The following is a 15716-nucleotide window of genomic DNA, read 5'->3' as shown; positions in this document are numbered from 1 at the left end:
TACTGATATCTGATTTAACCTTCTGAAATCGATACAGCAACGGCAACTCTAGTCAGGCTTTTTAATCAGTACTACTGGAGCAGCATAAGGAGACTCTGATGGTTCTATCACATCCATCTTTAAGGTGGATTCTACTTCTCTAGCAACTACGTCCCGCGTATGATGGGGCAAAGGGTAGGGCTTGGTTCAGTAGAAGTTAACTTGATTTTGTACTCTATAGAGTCTGTCCTACCGGGTAAATCTGTGAGCACATCTTGATATTCAGCAACTCTCTCACATCCTGTTTCTGCTCTGGTGTCAAATCCGGAGAAATGTCCACATCCAAATATGTTTCCTTAGTAGTAAGAGGAATTGTCATGACATCTAACTGGTCTGAACCTGAGCTAATCTCGTCCACTGGTTCTTGAACATCAACAAACTCTGTTCCTACATACTGTAAGCTAGTGATACACTACGCCAGTGAAACTGTGAAGTGACTCTATCCAAGGTTTTCTTGCTACCCATATGACCACCCACCAATGCCTCATGAGATACTCTCAGAACATCCTTTCTCAAACTTACGGGTACAACTGCTTGTACAACTGGTTTACTGTTATTGACTTAAGCAGAAACGTGTCTCCTGTACAACACGCCATGATCAATAAAGTAACCAGACGTACCATGAGAAGTGTTTCTGACCTTGTTCTCTTCCGTCAATTTCCACATTTCATTCAAACTCTCATCCTGCTTCTGCATTTTCACAGACTCATTTCTACTCAAAGAAACACCTACTGACTCTATAGTTTTCATGGAGATTTTACCTTCTTCTCTCACTCTTTTCTGACCTCTAGTTTCTACGTTTCTACTGCTAAAACTGGTTCTGTGAGTTCTGGAAAGGGATTATCAGGGGGTCTAACTCCAGGAGTATTACCCAGGATCAAATCACACAAAGGAGTCTCCAGACACGCCGCTTTAAACGTACCTCTGTAAAAGGGAGTGTCATTGGTAATCCAGACTACTGGGATTATAACTGCTCTACTATCTGCCATGACACACGTTTGGGTATCTGAGGTAAAATGCTGTTTATCCACAAAAGCTTTCCTCACAATAACTCCACTACAACCAGTATCTCGTAACACCTGCACTGTGTGATCAAACACTATACCTTGACAAACATTCTTTGTTCCGCAACATCCCAGATATTGTGCCTGCAGTTACCTTCCCCACATTATCATAAGAGATCTTATTCTCCTCTACATGTACATCCCCTTGATCCTTATTTATGTAATCATCCTGTACCATACCGACCGAGTCCTATTGGCAAATACTAGCAACCTTCATACCTTTTGCGTGAGGTTTAGAACATCAAGACGTCATGTGACCTACCTCACCACAAGCATAACATTTCCTCTTATATATAGGAACAATCTTCATTTTTAGATTATCTTTTGTCATCTGTGTTCCTAACTCCTCATAACCTTTCTCCTTACGTCTGTCTTCGTGAGCATATTTGTTACTCTTGCTATACAAAGGATTCTGAAACGTGCTACATCCTGTGCCTCGTGCTTAAACAAACTGTCCAGCAAGTTTAGCCATTTCAATGGCTGTCTTAGGCGTTCTCTCCCTCAGAAATATGTTCAAATCTCTCCCTGTTCTACCGAGAATCTGTTCCCTCAGTAGGAGATCCTCACTCCCTCAAAGGTCTCTGTGCTACTTAACTCTATCCACCTGGTGAAATAATTCTCGATTCTCACCACAAACTGAGAAAATGTCTCACCTGTTTCAATCTTATATGTCCTGAAACGTTGATGGAATCCATTCTCAGTCATGTCATACCTCTTCAACAGAGCCGCCTTCACTTCCACATATTTCTCCGCATCATTTTGATCTAACCGAGAGTAAACTTCTAACGCCTTACCTTTCAGAAGTGAACTCAGATAAGCTGCCCACTGAGACTCTGGTCATGCCTGTGTCCTGGCCATATGCTCAAACCTTTGCAAATAAGCTTCAATGTTATCTTTCGAATCTTCAAAAGGAGGCATTTTAGGCTTACCTGAGAGAGGAGTACCATTCTCTAGAACTTCACTCATACTATTTTCTTTCTTTATTTTCTCCAGCTCTACTCTTTCCTTCATTTCTATCTAAACCTCCTTTTCTTTCTCTAACTCCACCTGTAGTCTTACGTTTTCTTTCTCTGCTGGCCTTCTGGCCTTCTCTACCTCCATTCTCTCCTTTCTTTCTTTCTCTCCAGCTTAGCCTTCTCCAACTCCTGCTCGAACCTCCCGTGCATTCGCTTTCTCCTCTCTTTCTCTTTCTGCCTGTTCTTTCGCCAACTGAATGTCAATCTGTTCTTTCACAACCAACTGTAAGTCCTTTCCCGTATAGCCCAAACTTTCACCAAAATCAACAATCTTTTGTAAGTCCGTGGTGACAAACAAACCCATAGTCACAAGTAAAACCAACACTGTCACTAAACTCTGACTTCTCATGTACGGCTCCTTGGCGTTTCTTTGCAAAAAATGTACACTACTTCACACTAACGCAGGGGCTCGAACACCATAGTGCCAACCGAGGGCCAACACATGGTTGAAAGCCGAGAAAGGCTGAATATATCTCACGTCCACCATACTATCACTTATGGTCCAAACAATTTTTAGTCCACATGTAACGGAAGATTTTACATCCCACCGCTGCCACCATATACTAAAAAACAAAACCCAAATTTGAAAGTCACACCTCACTCTTCAAGTATACTCACATACATTCATATCAACACACACATCAGTTCACAATATCACAACACTACAGATGTCTTTAAAGAAATACACAACAGGTCATTCAATTATATTATTTACTCTGACGATGGACTAACCAATCAAATTTCATTGAAAGCACAAATCAGTAACTATTCTTGTACACTGTCCATGTTGTTGCAACCATATGTGGGGTTTCAAACAGTTTATTATTTCGGTGGTATATTAGGGGTCCTTCCCCTGCGTGTTAATCTCCAAACACTGTGTCGGTATGTCACGTTGATCCCTAATGATCAACTGGTGCAGCCTTGCTTGCGGGGTAGGGCAGGCTCCCCAGACATCCAGGTCAGTTCAACTTTAAACAGGCGGCATGTCAGGGTCGATCCCTCACGATCGTCGGGACAGCCTTATGGGGTGTAACACCTACCCCGGACACTGAATACAAAAAGCACACCATGTACATGGTGTCTTTACACATACACAACATATGGGTTTACACATACAAGATGTGTTTACACGGCTGTTTTACAGTTACTTGATATACCACACTATCACTATACTTTTCACATAGCTGTCTGAACATCATTATTACCCCATCATACTAGCTTAGGGACATTCTCAAATGCTTTCATTATAAATCACAATTCTTTCACATTCCATATTACATATTATGAGGCGAATGCTAAACCTCAATACATATACAAACAATTCATTAAACTAGTCTCATTAAAAGATAACACAAAATCATAATACTCACACCAGCTGAATATATAGGGAAAACAGCCAACCTGACACACATACACTTTCCAACTGGTTGCCAAATCATAATCTTCAAATCAACCCTTATATACCCCCAAGCTACTTGACTGCCCCAAGCATACTACCCAGTCACATACAATAGTCTTTCATACTGCACACCTCAGACACAAACAATAGCTCACCGTTTACATCACTGCCCTCGCTCACAAGTCTTCACTCCAAACTTGTCACTCTTCAAATTTAACACTCGACAAATACTGTATACATTATAATAATTGTGATCTTCACACTGTGTCATATGCTGTCGGTTTGGATCTCCAGAGACCGACATTTTTAGTGATGTGCAGATTCATCATCAGTTGAGTCCACATTAATTTCTTCAAAAAACATATGAACATAGAATGACAAAGAAGGCCCACATTGCGTCGCTGATTTTCATTTGAATGTGTATGCAGGATTAAAAAGCATTGTGCTGAATATGACATTCCAATTTGTTTGAATCGATATAAGTGGATTGAGCAGTGTTTGTGGGAGCAGCTCCATCATTCCTTTTATCCACAGCCTGGGGTAAAGATGAATGAAGTGTCTGTATATGGACACTTACATGATGGTTAACAGTGGCTGTATTGAACCTGGAGGCTATTTTCAGAGCGACTATTGGATTTATCTGCAGTTTGAAGTGATGTTATACCAGATTTGCCGTGTAATACAACCAGATAACCTACGGGATGTGTTTGTAAGAAAGTTTTTCTTTCTTCAATTCCATACACTTACAAGTTATATTAATGCACCTTGCTCGTTGAGTAGGCAATAAATAAAATATTCTTAGATTTCAAACTGTACAGTCTTATTATTTTTCATCGATAAACAGCCTTTGGCTTTCCTGATATATCAAGGCATTGTGGCATTTGCTTATCCTATTGCAGTCCACAATATTGCCTCCAAACAATTGAGGAGATTTACGTTGACGTTCAAGTGTTTAGTTCAATCAAACACAAAACATTTGCATAACACAAAATGTCCTTTGACATTTAATGTAGTGACGTTTAACCCTGCCCTCCCTTGCCATTTTTGTCTGTATTGATGTATATACGTCCATGACTGATGATTGTAGTCAGTCAGACCTCAAACTTGAGTCGGATATTTCCAAACCCTGATGGGATACCTCCGTGTCCGAATGAATGGTAAAGTCCTCAATTAGATACATGGGACGACACAGTGATTGAAATAATTGCTGGTTCCACAGGTCTCTCTCAGTTCTAGAGGCAATTTGTCCCCTGTTGGAGGGCTGACTGTCAGTCCAATGAAGTCTGATATATTAGCTGCCAATACCACACTGTGCTCTATATGAACTTGGAAGTCTGGAGCAAGGTCCTGATGAAACAGGGAGCTCTTTGGCACAGGAAGAGTGACTTATTTGCATACACCGACTTCAAATATACCACCCGTGTTTCTGATTGCAGAACAAAACTGTCCCTTCTTGAAACGGACTTGGCAATATAGGTGCCAAAGGCCCCGTCTGAACTGATTTAACTTTGTTATATACCTTTTGACTGGGTTTCATTTTGCGTCATGATTGTCTTGTTATTATCCATGTCAATTCAGTAACAGTCAAGATGCTTTGATATGATGTCGTTGGTCTGAAAGAACTTTCACTCTGGGATTCATAAAGCTGAAACGTCTTTAAACTCAGTTTTCACCCAACACCTACACAACGTGACATATGTGAACATAATGTTAATCCGTCACATGTTTGCTCATCAAGTCAACATTTTCTTGCCGAGCCAAGTCCACTCGCACACAGCACATACATACAGGTTGCTTATTTGCAACCCATGGAATTCTAATCATGGGCACGTGAGATTAAACCATTGTCCTGGCGAGCCAAGTCCACAACATATACATACAGGTTGCTTTCAGGTTGGGATGGTAACCAACAGTTTGAAGCACTTGGTACGTTTAACATTACTTTAAATGACATTCCAATGTTTAACACTGAACAACAAATGAAACTTGATACTGAATACACAAATCCTCTTCATATTTCTACTGGTGGAATAAAAGCAAATTTGGTTATCCTTTACATCGTTTATCCACAACGGATGATATGGCCTGTTTAGTGAGAAAGTGGCTTGGAGTCATATCTAATCTGTATTACACTGTTGTGAAAGGTTGACGTATTATTTAAAAAGTAGCCCATTTTGACTATTGTGGGCATGGAGTTGAAAATGTACAGATATTTTGCAATCATCAGCACCCTTACATTTTCCATGGTATATTTTGCATAACATTTATACCAAGTCGGTACATTACGATACACATTCTGTTCCAGGGATACCCGCACAGTATCCATAAGTGACGTAAGAATGACCTCATTTTTACACACAGGCATAAACTATGAAAAAATACAAACGTAGAAATAAATGAAAATACCGAAATTCTCCCCAAATAATCGATTATTGTGAAACTCGTGTACGTGTACTAAATCTATTATAGTTCGTCCTCAAAACGTCTTTTAGGATATATGGTACTTTACTGTATATAAAATTACCGAAGGGAGATTTTGTGTAGTCGCACTGCCAAATTTGCTTAATGTATTTACAACTAAACCTGTTTTACTTTCACAATCACGATCACATAAGCTCGTAACCAGTGCTCCAAATCGAAATCAGAATTTAAAAAATCCAAATATCTCAATAATAGAGAAGTGTAAACACTCAATGTCTGGACACGAGGAGTATTGCCGGATCACAACAATCGTTACCACTACAAGTCAAGCAGTGGTTTGAAGGACATGAACATGAAATAAATAGCAGAAAATCGTGATATCGAATGAATTCAACTTTATGACAAACCGTATTGCTGTGTAGAAATTAATTTCACTGAGAGACATTTCATATTTTCTTGAATTATTGCCTTCGTGTCATTTTGCAGGATTAAGTGAACAAAATTTAGTTAATGAAAGTAGTTTTTCCTTTTACCATAACCAAGAAAATATGTGAAGTTTAAATACTTGCCCAAGAGCTTTGAAGGCAAGTGTATGTTCGTCATACTGATTAATTCTTCTTCCATCGTAAAGGATGTCGTGTGGGCGATGATTAAACTTTAAAATAATGATGTTATCAAGGAAGTCCGTTTGGCGAGGGACGATTTGGTGAAATAGGTGTAAAAGTCACCTTTGAGGTCTTACACATGACAAACACATACGTGCATGTTGGATTTCTTGGTGTGTGTTCCTGCTATTGATATGGTTGCATAATTCTTTCACATACGTATGTGGCAGTTGAACACAGCTGAATGATAAAATCACAAATGGTCTTCTCCACTGGTCACTGATCTCTGAAGGCAACTGGAAGGGTATCAAAGAGAAAAAGGAAATTCACGATTCCACTGAAGAAGACAATGACCATTGCTTTCGTAATATTGTGTTCCAATTTTCATTTTCCCAATTAACTGATATTTTATTCAAAGAAAATAAATCTGAAATTTTGGCCAATGCTTTAAGTGTCATACATGTATATAAGGCTTTTCTTGTCAATTCCAAAACAAGTATATTGTCGAGAATGTGATTAGACGCATTTAGAAAGTGATCATATGTAGCATGTTATGTTTGGCATTACGCTTTGTTTGTAAAGTACAAATTCAAATTTCCTTGAGGATGTGGGTTCGGATCCCGGATGGGATTCAGCTAAAAAAAGTACTATAATTTGTACTTTACTAAGACAGTGTAATCCCAAATGCAGCACATGTGTTATTGTCAAAAGTGTCCCCAGGATGTCCTGACAATAGGTTTAGACTATAATATGTGACAGAAAATCTGTGTTAACCTTGTCACTGTGTAGCTTCGCCTCATTTTTGTCGACAAGGACCGTGTTGTACTTTGCACCGACCCATTCACATTACTGAGCAACTTTACCCGCGACGTATGGCGCAAATACACTGGAAGCGACAATTTCTTACATTTAGAGGTTTCTTGAATTTGAATAGCTAAAATCAGAGCTCACACTGATTTGCACAACTATAAGCTTCAGCCCGGCTGATAGTTGCCTAAACCTACTTGGAAAAGGATTCCACGGGATGTGTGGTATCGATTGGAATACTATTTGACCTGCTGTAACGAACATCTTTCAGTGACACTGGGATCGAGGACCGAGACAGAGAGATTTCTGTTGCCACGACTTCAAACTTCAGAGTCGTGGCAAAAAGTACTGTTTGATATGTGACCGTCATATGTGGACAATGAATCACTACGAAGTTTTTCTTTCTTGGCAGATTGTGTTTGCTTGATCTGCAGGAATCTGATAACCATGTGAGTTTTTCTTGAAAACTGAGAAAATTATTTCACCGGTATGTAATCGAATTGCAAAAAAGATTGTCAGTACCGTGTGCATCAGCGGCCTGGGCGAACCCGCCACCTTTCAGCTTATATCCACCAAAATATCCAAACCCACCCCTAACTCCCCTCTAACACACACACACACACACACACACACACACACACACACACACACACACACACACACACACACACACACACACACACACACACACACACACACACACACACGCGCACACGCGCACACATGCACACATGCACACACACACATGCACACACATACACACACTCATACACGACCCACCCCTATCCCCACCGGCTAAAACAGAGTATCAGCCACAAAGTCTGTTCGTCTTTTAATGCCGAAACAGCAATATCCCAGCTTTTTGGCGACGTTCTGTGAACAATCACATCTGGAGTGATCAGTGGCATGAGCATCAGTGTACGCAACTTCGATACAATGACATGTGTCAACTTAATCAGCGAGCCTGTCCACGCGATCCTGTCAGTCGAATCATACAACAAGCATGGGTTGCCGAAGATCAGTTCTGTAGGGGTCAATCTGCTTGAACTTTAATACATAATAAAGTATCTGATAATTCAACGGAAACATGACAGTGGAAATCTAGTGTAACTATTTTTACCCCACGTCAGATTAAAATGTGATACATTTAACCAGTATGAAGATTGTTGAGCTTGGTCTAACATCTTCACGACATGACACTTGTTGACCTCTTTTGACCAACGTATTGATCAGACATGATTGTTGTATCTGTCAGGGATTGTATGCCACTATGTGCAGTATTCTCATACGTCCATAGATAGCCCAGTCAGATGAATGATGGAAAGGAATCATGTGGATGCTTGTGGTCTTTCCTACTCCCATGTGTCTTCACCGACAAGAGGCTCAAAGTCTTTGAACGCTGTCGCTAAGCAAACAAAATATATTTGGAAGCGATAGCTCAGGCTTCATTGCCATTCGATGTCATAACCCACATTGTGAGTTTCACATATATGGCCTTCAGTTCCGAGTTAGAAATATTAGCTGTATAGACAGAAATCAAAGAGAAGTCAAGTTTTTCAGTATCATTTCGATGGTGTCATTTACTCCAGTTGATGCCATTAAACTTTTATAGTTGCAAACGTGGAGTTTATTGGTACTAACAAGATGAAATGGTGAAGAGACAGCAGAGTACTAATGAAATGCCTTAAGTACTAATGTAGTGATGATATTGGTTTTAGTCTGGACCTCGTCTTAGCTGATTAGGCTCTTGGTCTGTCAGTTCCATTCCCTTACTCATTGATTTCAGCAAACTGGTGAACGTCAACGACTTGCATTTCTATTAGTCATATAACTGGACTACTGTTCACTTAGGTGGAACCTATCTCACAATTTCGTGGTACATGTATGTTGGACTACAAAATGTCCGTTTGTAATTATGGACTTTTCTTGCACTAATAATCATACTCTGTATCCATGTATATATCAGGCATTTCCAAAAGGATTTTACGTCAATTTTGTCTACATTATCTGTTTCCTCCTTGGTTTCATCGTTTGCATTATATTTATCTTATAAATCGAATATCCCCAATGTTATTTAATGACATAACTAATAATCCTACTTTGTAATGGAATGGAAACAGATATGCTTTGACTTTGATTACTTTGACTGTCCAGCCCACTCATACTGTCAGTATCAGTGGGTGTGAAAAGGTTTTATTACGTCTCAGTTTCATTGTATACTTAGTACTGAGGACTCGTACATTCGCAAAATACCTTTTCTTCATAACGTGACCTACAGTCCGAACTTGTGCCATAAGATGGAATGTGGTCAAGTGAGATATAAAGTTTGAAAAAAAACCCGTAGCATTTCTGGTTCATGTTGAGACTGATACATACTATAACTGCCTCTTTTTCATTTCCCTTGTTCATTGTTTGGTGAAGAAATGCTTTCTTAATGTCAATGAAATGTGTTTACTAATTTACTAATCATGAAACGCTTCAAACTTTGCATGAGATGTCATATGCACATGTGATTTTGAACGTTGAAGTATGGGTAAATTCATTCTTTTTCAGTTTGATTTCCCGTTCATTTTACCAGAACAGCAATATATAAAATCAATAAGACGAAAGTCTGACACATGACAAAAAATCAAACATCCTATGTTGTTTTGCACGATTTCATGGTATAGGTTTGTATATGTATATTGCCTCAGCCTGGATGTGTGGGTGTGTGTCGTGGGCTGTGAATGATAATTGACCTAATTTTGCAGTTGCTCAAACAACTGTGTCTGAACAGGCCACATCGCCTTGCAAAACAAAGGGTTGTGTGTCGTCGATATTAAACATGGCCATGTCCACTGCTCTTCTACTCCAATTCTATTATCATATATACAATATCTACCGACTCACATTCCTTACCTATTGAAACAGGCGGCAAAACGCAACTCACCAACATTTACTAAATGTAATATGAGTAATTAATGAACGTTACAACTGTACACAAAAATAGCTATGTATGCCAGCGTTGGTACTAACCGAGTGACGTGTACACGTTAAAGACTTCAAAGGAGTAGGACAGGTGTGAATGTAATCTTGTTTTAAGGCTATTGGATAGACCCTCAACAAAACGACTGGCGAAGATAACACAGAACAACTATGTTGTTATTTCTTCATTATGTCATGTACAAAAGGTTACTATTTGCAGGTCATAATTGCCCTCGTGTTTCTCTTGGCACAAAAGTGTAACACATACAATAAGCTGCAGTAGGTTTTCCAACGCTCTCCTCTGCACTATTAGCTTCTGCACTCATGCTAACCTCAATCACTGAGATTGTAACGTGTTCACTGAACAGGTGTGGTTCGAAAATAAAACATACCTGGATAGGAAATTCGTTTGGCACTGAATAGGTCTCAACCTTCTTAAAACGTATTTCCTTGCCAAGGGGAAGAAACCATGCCCAAAGACTTCATACAAAAAACAAGAACCTAACGCCCACAATCACGATCCGACGGGAACTTTACAGTTCCAATCCATGACACAAATTAACTGAAATTAAATCATTGTAGATAAGATAAAAGCCCCTTCTGCAGTAATCCTGGCAGTGAAACTAAGAATATGATTCCAGAAGCTATCATATCACTTAGATACCTGGCATGCTGTCCTCTGTGCTAGAGTTATCGCTGATAACGTATCTCAAGTTAATTCGCATTCAGCATTCCATCACATTCTATTACCATCATGAGTCAGTAAACATGCGTTAAAGAATCTTGTAACCAAGTGTGTTATATGTTACCACATGTTTGCAGGGATTCGGACAAGCTGTCTGGGGTTGGTTCTTACATTCAGGTTCTCTATTCTGAACCGTTGCACTGTGTCATATGCTATTGGTTTGGATCTCGAGAGATAGCGATGATTCATCATCAGTTGAGTCCACATCAATTTCTTCAAAAAACATATGAACATAGAATGAGAAAGAAGGCCCACATTGCGTCGCTGAATTTCATTTGAATGCGTATACAGGATTAAAAAGTATTGTGCTGAATATGAGATTCCAATTTGTTTGAATCGATGTTAGTGGATGGAACAGTGTTTGTGGATCAGTTCCATCCTCCCTCTTATCCACAATCTGGGGTAATGATGAATGAAGTGTCTGTATGTGGACACTTACATGATGGTTAACAGTGGCTGTATTGAACCTAGAGGCTATTTGCAGAGCGACGATTGGATTTATCAGCAGTTTGAAGTGATGTCATGCCAGACTTACCAGTTTTCTATGGAATTTAGCTAGATACCTTACAGGATGTGTTTGTCTTATTAGTTCTTCTTTCTTCAATTCCATACACTTACAAGTTGTATCAATGCACCTTGCTAGTTGAGTAGGCAATAATTAAAATATTCTTAGATTTCAAACTGTACAGTCTTATTGTTTTTCATCGATAAACAAACTAAAATGGCTATCGTGTTATGGCAAGTTGTTTTGCATTTGCTTTTGGTATTACAATGCACAACATTGCTTCCTAATGATTAAAGAACTTTACGTTGACGTTCAAGTATTTAGTTCACTCAACGCGGCATAACACAAATTTTCCTTTGACATTTAGTGTAGCGACATTGAACCCCTCACTCTCTCGCTGTTTTTGCTATATTGATGTTTGTATGTCGATGACTGATGACTGATGATTGTAGTCAGTCAGACCTCAAACTTGAGTCGGATATTTCCAAACCCTGATGGGATACCTCCGTGTCCGAATGAATGGTAAAGTCCTCAATTAGACACATGGGACGACACAGTTTGTCCCCTGCTGGAGGGCTGATTGTCAGTCCAATGAAGTCTGATATATTAGCTGCCAATACCACACTGTGCTGTATATGGACTTGGAAGTCTGGAGCAAGGTCCTGATGAAACAGGGAGCTCTTTGGCACAGGAAGAGTGACTTATTTGCATATACCGACTTCAAATGTACCCCCCATTACTGATTGCAGAATAAACTGTCCTTTCTTGGAACGAATTTGACAATATAAGTGCCAAAGGCCCCTTCTGAACTGATTTAACATTGTTATATACCTTTTGACTGGGTTTCATTTTGCGTCACGATGGTCTTGTTATTATCCATGTCAATTCGGTAATACCGAAGATGCTTAAGTATCACGTCGTTATTCTGTAAGAACTTTACCGGTCATTCTGGGATTCCATGAAGTTGAAAGGTTGTTGAACTCAATTTTCACCCACCACATACACTACGTGACATGAGTGAACGTAAAATTAGCAGCTGGTAATGTTAGTGACTATATCCACAAAGGAGGTTAAAGTATCGTAAAATCATTGTCCTCCGGAGAAGGCACGTAAGTCCGAAAACTTTCAGTTTAAATTTTGTTCACCCCATTTTAAACGCAGTATTTCTGTTCTTTTAAAATTTTGGCGAAACTTCCATACAATCGCCAGCGGCTGAAGGGATGGTGTAATCCAACTGGGGTCCATGCAGGTAGCAAAGGTACTGTACGTCCCCATGGACCCTGGGATGGTGGTCTACCCTCAATTGTTGGCGGTCTATAGCCCGTTTATATATTGTAGTCCTCTGTAGTTAATCTGTTTTAGATTTAATTACTAGTTTTAAATATCTATCTGTGATAATCTAGTTGTTTTACTGTCATTCGTAGAGAGATTATTTACCATTCACTATTATGTATAATATTAATGGTTCTCGTCACAATATGGCTGAAATATTGCCGATGTGACGTTAAATATCAACTCACTCATTCACTCACAGGTGAACGTGATCTGCCACATCTTTGCTCATTGAATCAACATGTGAACAGTGTCTTAAACTATTTGTTGTAGAGCACAGGGTAGTGACTTTCATAGAATATATTCCTACAATATCTATCTTTAAGGAGCATTTGTATATAACATTGTGTTCAGGGTTTTAGCTGTGAACTGCATACACCGAGATTACATCACTTTCCTGACGAACCACGTCCACATGGATACAACACGTACATACAGGTTGCTTACTTGCTACCCATGGTAGCCAATAGTTTGAAGTACATGGTACGTTAAATGATATGTTTTAAATGTCATTCCAGTGTTTAACACTGAGCAACAAATGAAATCCGACATTGGAGTAAAGTACTCAAATCCTCTTCATGTTTCTACTGGTGGGACAAAAGCATATTTGGTTATTCTCATACATCGTTTATCATACCCACAATGCACCATTTGGCCTCTTCACTGAGATATTGTCTTTGAGTCATATCTCAGTGTGTGTTTACCTCTGCTGTTAAAGATCGACGGATTAGCACAAATTGGCTGTTGTGTGCACGTGTACCACATGGCGATCATGCCTGACGTAAAATTCTGATTAGATGTTGGATGTTAGGACACGAACTTGAAAAAGTACAGCTATATTACAATCATCAATTCCTTTAGATTTTTCAGTGGTATATTTTCGCATAACATTTATCCCAAGTTGGTACATTAAGTTACATATTTTGCTCCAGGAATATCCGTGTAGTGCCCATAAGTGACTTAAAATGGCCTCATTTTCACACACAGGCATAAGATATGAAAAAACGCCCAACGACGAAAGGAATGAAAATACCGAAAATCCCCAAAAATAATCGATTGCTGTGAAACTCGTGTAAGTTTATTTAAATCTATTATAGTTCATCCTAAAATCGGCTTTTTAGGTTGTATGGTGCTTTACTATTTATAAAAATGTCGAAGGGAGATTTAGTGTAGTCACACTGCCAAATCTGCTTGATGTATTTCCAACCAAACCTGTTTTATGCGATACATGCTTTCACAACCACGATCAAATAAGTTGGTAACCAGTGCACTGGAACGTTTATCGATATCAGAATAAAATGTCCAAATACCTCAATAAAAGAGAAGTGTAAACACCCAATGTCTGGGCATGAGGAGTATTGCCCAACATGAAGATGGAATTGAAGTCGTCTCATTTGTCATAAATCTCCATGTGGAGGTGTCAGCTGTCTTAAATTAATATGCACAGATCAAGATGGTCCATTGATGAGTTAGATTAAGTTGTTTCTTTGATTTCCAATTCCGATCGATATAGCGCGTATAATCATACGTCCTGTGTATCCATTATGAGTAAACACACACGAGTCAAATGTTCGTACTTTATGATTCATAGCTAGGTTGGCATGCTTTATTTCCACCATGGCATTGTAATCGACATTGTATCCTTACATCAGCTTCTAGTTGTCCAAATATTCCATTTGTATTATCCACAGGAACTTATCCAACCGCCCCTTCAATCTTAAATTCTGCAGTGACCTATTCAGATTTTATTAGGATGTTAATCTGAACCGTCTGCCAATGAAGGCTCAGTATTCTAATGTCACGAATGTTATATCATTTTGTTGGATTGACTTCAATAATCCCGTCCAGTCAATAATCCACGTCACAGTGACGTGACGTCACGAGCAAGTCATGACGTGACGGTTTTGCTGTGACGTTGCGTTCTACATGCGGCAATGGTGGGTAGCCAGTCCATGTTTGAAAGTACATTTGATCTTATTTTCCTCTGTTTAACGACTTCGGTAATAAAGAGAATATTACATTCGTGACCATAACATACTATGTTTACGACACACCTGCCTAAATATGGGTATTTCCCTCGCTCTCGCACGGGAATACCAACATTTAGGCACTCATTTACTTGTTAACGGCGTTAGAATCTACACCGAAACGTCGCATCCACTGCAACAAAGAATCTGTCGATCCATAAAAGTCTTCATCCTACACTTTGAGTAGTTTCGGCTAAATAAAAAAAGGTGAAATGCTTCTCGGGCATCGGCCCGTCACTTTTATTTGTACGCGTTAAATTTTTGTATTGCCATTTAAAGAATAGTTTGGACGTGGCAGCGCCCCTATCATTCATTTGTCCACTTTAAGAATGAGTGTCCCTAAGAAGGAGTATGACTAAATATACAACTCGTGCTAAACTTCCTATGTTGTATCTCAGAGAGAAAAAATAAAAAATGTGTTTCTCCCTCGTCACTTTTTTCTTATCAAAAAGGTTTCAAAAAGTCCTATCGCCCTCGTCACTTTTGTAAAATATATGCCCGAGAAACATTATCTTTTTATGCAGCCTTAGTTTGGTTCAATTCATACATTCATGCATGAATATCAGTGCTACCAAGATGCAAGTGCTGAGCTATACATTTAGATGTGGTGTATAACCAGTGTATGATATTGAGTCACTTTTTCTAGTAATTGTACACTGTCACAAAAAGTTATTCCCCTCCCTCCTTTTCAACATATCACACATTCTTAATTTGATCACGATAGTTTCAAGACTAGTTCATTTTTTTGGTATCGAAAGTGAGTAACAGACAGGAAAGAATGACCAGATATTC

General features: G+C 39.1%; 1 pseudogene; it reads right to left on the bottom strand.

Moving 5' to 3' along the window:
• Positions 1–214: 214 nt before the first annotated feature.
• On the bottom strand, positions 215–2114 carry LOC137278965 (uncharacterized; annotated as a pseudogene).
• Between the last annotated feature and the right edge of the window lie 13602 nt (positions 2115–15716).

The sequence above is a fragment of the Haliotis asinina genome, chromosome 3, assembly GCF_037392515.1.
Source record: "Haliotis asinina isolate JCU_RB_2024 chromosome 3, JCU_Hal_asi_v2, whole genome shotgun sequence".
NCBI lineage: Eukaryota > Metazoa > Mollusca > Gastropoda > Lepetellida > Haliotidae > Haliotis > Haliotis asinina.
This window is presented reverse-complemented; position numbering and strand designations above follow the sequence as displayed.